General features: G+C 50.3%; 1 protein-coding gene across 1 annotated transcript in view; it reads left to right on the top strand.

Moving 5' to 3' along the window:
* Positions 1–473: 473 nt before the first annotated feature.
* Positions 474–4,378, top strand: part of lrfn2b (leucine rich repeat and fibronectin type III domain containing 2b) — an 85,683-nt gene continuing 81,778 nt past the window's right edge. The window contains exon 1 of the mRNA XM_060041598.1: positions 474–699. The gene's annotated coding sequence lies outside the window, so the exon portion shown is untranslated. The remainder of the gene's footprint in view (positions 700–4,378) is intronic.

The following is a 4,378-nucleotide window of genomic DNA, read 5'->3' as shown; positions in this document are numbered from 1 at the left end:
GTTAATTTGTATAATATATATTTATATAAATTAATGACATTTTGGTGGACGCGATTTTAATTTCCCGTCGCGCTCTCCCTCCTCTCCAAAGCGTGTGTGTGTGTGTGTGTATGTGTGTGTGTGTGTGTGTCTTTGTGTGTTCTGCAGACAATTAAAACCGGAAGCCCACAACCAAACCCAGATATGATTGCTCGACGGGATTTTACATGACCCTTTCCGTCATCAAATTGTTTACATTAATGGTCTTTTTCAATTTAGCCAAGTTTCAACGTGATTTATTTATTTTTATAGCTTTAATGTAGTCTGACGAGTTGACATCAATATTTTTATTATTTTTTTATTAAAAATGTAGCTTCAACTTTTTCCACTATAGCGACTATTCAGACGTCGATTTCCCCCAGAGCGGCAGAAGTGGAGCGGCGGAGCGGCAGAGCGGCAGAAGTGGATCGGAGCGGCAGAGTGGCAGGAGCAGAGCGGCAGCAGCGCACCGCTCGTTGCGCGTCGGCTGCTCGTTGCGCGCGAGCCTCCGCGGTGACGAGACGTTCCCGAGGACCTACCGACCGACTGCGCTTGGCAAAAATGGAAATTAAACCGATGTTTGGAGTAAATACTCGGTGCGAAACTATGATGCCATGAAAGATGTGACGATAGGACTTGTCCTGGATGGAGGCGCGACCAACATGACACGCAACCCACCCGGTAAGAAGTCCGATCCGGAAACATTGTACTGGTTTCAACTAACTGGGTGTTTGTCGCTGGTTTTTATTAGTAATCTGAATCATTATTCTGCTGCTTATTGCCCCCGATGTGCTCAACCTACTTACAGAAACGCAATGGACAGGCTGTGTGATATATAGCCTGCATGTCCCGCACTGTGAATATGGGTTGCGAAGATTTTAGTTCCTCCAACTGTTCGGACCGAGCTGACTTTACCGTCATTGCAGCACTGGATCCTCTTGAACGGGTTCGATGCCCTATTTAGAACCAACCAAACCATAACGGGTCTTCTCGCTTATCTAACAGCCATCGTACGCCATCTCCCGCCCTGCGAGGCAGAGCTGATAGGCGGTGGTGTGCGAGGTGGCTTTAGATGGATGAAATTGCCCTCGGACTGTTTTGACACTTTTTTAGTCCGTTAAACTTGTTTTTTTGTGTGTGTCAATGCACTGCATCAGACCGGTGGTCACTTTAAGATGGTTGTTGGGTGTTTTCCCTTTGCACTTTGTGGGTGCAGGCAAAGGAGTGCACCTAAATGGATTTACGAGCTGTGAAAATGCGCAAATCTTTATTTAGCATGTCTGATCAATTCCACTGGTTAGACGCCTAATCGCGTGGGTAAACGGAAACGGTCAATAACTCTTTGGCAGTAGATGCGTGACTTGTGGACCACGGAATGCATTTTGCATCCTAATCACATTTGGCTCGTTTATTGGCAGACGGAGACAGACGTATAAAGCCGTCCCTGAGGAGACGTCACATTTATGACATGACTTATGAACCTGGTTTAATAAGAGTCCACCTTGCCAGAGAGGCGTCGGGTTGAATTGTGGACTGCTTGGGCACCCGTATGTCAAACACATGCAGATTATGCTGGCTGCGAAGTGGGTGGACCTGGGAGGGGGAGGGGGGGGGGAGAGGAGGGTTGTGCGCGGTGGTGGATGATGTTGGGAGTTCTGCATCTTTCTCCAATCCAAGGGACTTTGGAGGTTCTGCGGGCCTCAGCAGCTCCTCCGTGCTACACAGGGCCCAGAACAGTGAACCTAGGGCCTAATCCCAGCGGCTACTGAAACACGACCTCTGACCCCAGGGGATTAGCCCCGGACCTAATTGCCTTAGCGTTCACCGTTCCACCATTTTGACGTCGTTCCACCCTACTCACGCCGGGCGAGGGAAGTATTGGGGGTTAATCTACCTCTTGTTCCATCTCTGAGTCTGCGATGAAAGCGATGTCAGACTAACACCAGGGAAACCACTAATCTCTCTGTAATCACAGATTAGGTTTTGCCGCTGCGATGGCTTGCTCCGGGGACGGGAGTGGGGCTGGTTAACGCTGATGGCGTGCTATGGGGTGTCTGCTCACCTCCTCTCTCCTCCTGAGGGGACGCAGCCACTTTTAGTGCATTCACCGGCTCTGAACATGAGCATTTAACAGCCAGGATGATTCATGGTATTTATTTGTTAGGGTTCGTCATAAGCCCTGAAGCACTTGTTCTTGTCTGGCTGTGGCCGAATTATATTCACCACAATTGTGGTCAGATGTATACTTATTACCGGCTCGACTCACGCTTGTGCTGTATCGTGTGTTGTTTGTGTTTTTTTTGGGTGTGTGTGGGTGTATGGTGTGTGTGTGTGTGTGTTAGTGCGTGTGTGAGTTGTGTATGTGCCTGAGAGGTCTGTGTATTGTTTGTGTTTTTTAGTGTGTGAGTGTCTGCGTGTGTTCAAATGTGTGTGCATGTGTGTGTGTGCGTGTGTGCACGCGTGTGCGTGCCTGTATGTGTGCGTGCACGTGTGTATGTGTGTATACATTTGCATGTGTATGTGTGTGTGTGTGTGTGTGCGTGTGTGTACATTTGCATGTGTGTATGTGTGAGCATGTGCGTGTGTGTGTGTGTGTGTGTGTGTGTGTGCTAAGAGCCTTCTAAGCGGCCGGTAGCTCTCTGCAGCTCTGCTATAAATAATGACACATATGTCTGTGCCACAGCGTGCTCCTCCTGACGGCCGCTAAGCTGCACGCTGAGTTCTGCAGGACCAGAGTGTGTACGGTCGAGTGGTTATGTGTGCGCAGGGTGGGGCTATTGTGTGTTTATGTTGACCTGCGTGTTTGTGTGTTTGCTGCATCATAAAACCGAGCTGACCTATCACAGCCCAACACCGCGGCGGCCACACCCCTCCTCACCCTCACCTCCGACCCCCCTCACCCCCCACCCCAACCCCATCCTCACCTCCGCCCCCGCCGTCAGCCTACCTCACCTCCAACCCCCCCCCCCCCCCCCCCCCCCGCCCTCAGCCACAACCTCACCACTCTCTCCTCAGCCCCACCCCTCCACCCCCTCCTCTCCCATCCCGCCACCCTCAACTCACCCACACCTCCACCCCCCCCCTCACCCCCACCTCCACCCCTGAACTCACCCACAGCTCCACCTCCACCCTTCCCCCTTATGCGTTCACACCATCAACGTTTCGAACCGTTCGTACGGCAACTCTGGGACGGCTGGCAACAGCTGAGCTCATCTCCCCCGTTAGAACAAACGATCAGAGGTAATCCGACAGTCGTTGTTAATTCACTCGGCTACAGTCGAGTCAATAATGTGGAGCAGTGCTGGAATGCAGAGCTCATACGCACGGGGAGAGTTGAAGCTAAATCATCCTGATATTACAATAACCCGTGATATTAAACCAGGCCCAGATGATGGGGAGCATCGACTCGGAATATCTCCTTTGTATTTCACCTCCTTGAGCTTCCCGGCAACAATATGCAATATGTAAGCCGTGTGTGTGTGTCTTGTGTGTGTGTATGTGTGTGCGAGTGTGTGTGTGTGTGTGTGTGTGTGTGTGTGTGTAGGTACTACCTCATCAGCTCCAAGTGAGATATCTGCTCTACAGCTATGTTTCCCAGCCTTCAGTGATATGCAGATGGAGTCACAGGAGATGCTGACATAGACACTATCGATGTTTGATGGTATGTTTGGATTTCAAAAAGTTTTCAAATTGGTCTCCGAAATGTTCCGTATTGCCGAACAGAACGCCTGATGACTAAGCTAAGCTGCAGTGTGAATAAGGTCACTCGGTCGTCGGTCTTAGTGGCATATGTTCCGAGGGTTAGAACAATGTGCGTGTTTGAGAAATTGCAAAAATAGTCAGGGCGAACAATGTGGTCCCTGGTTCAAAAGGTGACCGATCTGAACGGGCGGGGCCCGGAGAGGAGGCTCTGGGCAGAGCTCCAGCCCAGGGAGAGCCTCCTCTCAGGTTCAGTCTACGGGACAAAGGTGTCTGGCGGAGATGGCATTCGACTAGAACGGGTGACGGCGTGGAGTGAGACCTCTCCGTGTAACGCGATGATAATTCACAGCAAATCACATAGTGTGTTCCTGCTCTTTATTGCCTGCTGTTGTGGATCACAGTGAGAACAGACACAGCAGACGGGGAGGGGAGAGCGCTGGGCTGCGTGCGATGCTCGCAGCTAAACCGTGTAAACCCTTTTTATTAAGAATCTGGAGTGGGAATAGTAGAGGATTTATTGAATTCTGAATTATAGCTCGACCTGAATGCAGAGTTGGTGAAAACGTTTACTGCCAAGCCGAGCTGGAAACAAATAAAGGCTTACTTTCCTTCCTTCTTCCATCCATTCCTCCCTCCTTTCTCTCTTTTTTCTTTTAGT

The sequence above is a fragment of the Gadus macrocephalus genome, chromosome 21 (genome assembly GCF_031168955.1).
Source record: "Gadus macrocephalus chromosome 21, ASM3116895v1".
In the NCBI taxonomy this organism is placed as follows: Eukaryota; Metazoa; Chordata; class Actinopteri; order Gadiformes; family Gadidae; genus Gadus; species Gadus macrocephalus.
This window is presented reverse-complemented; position numbering and strand designations above follow the sequence as displayed.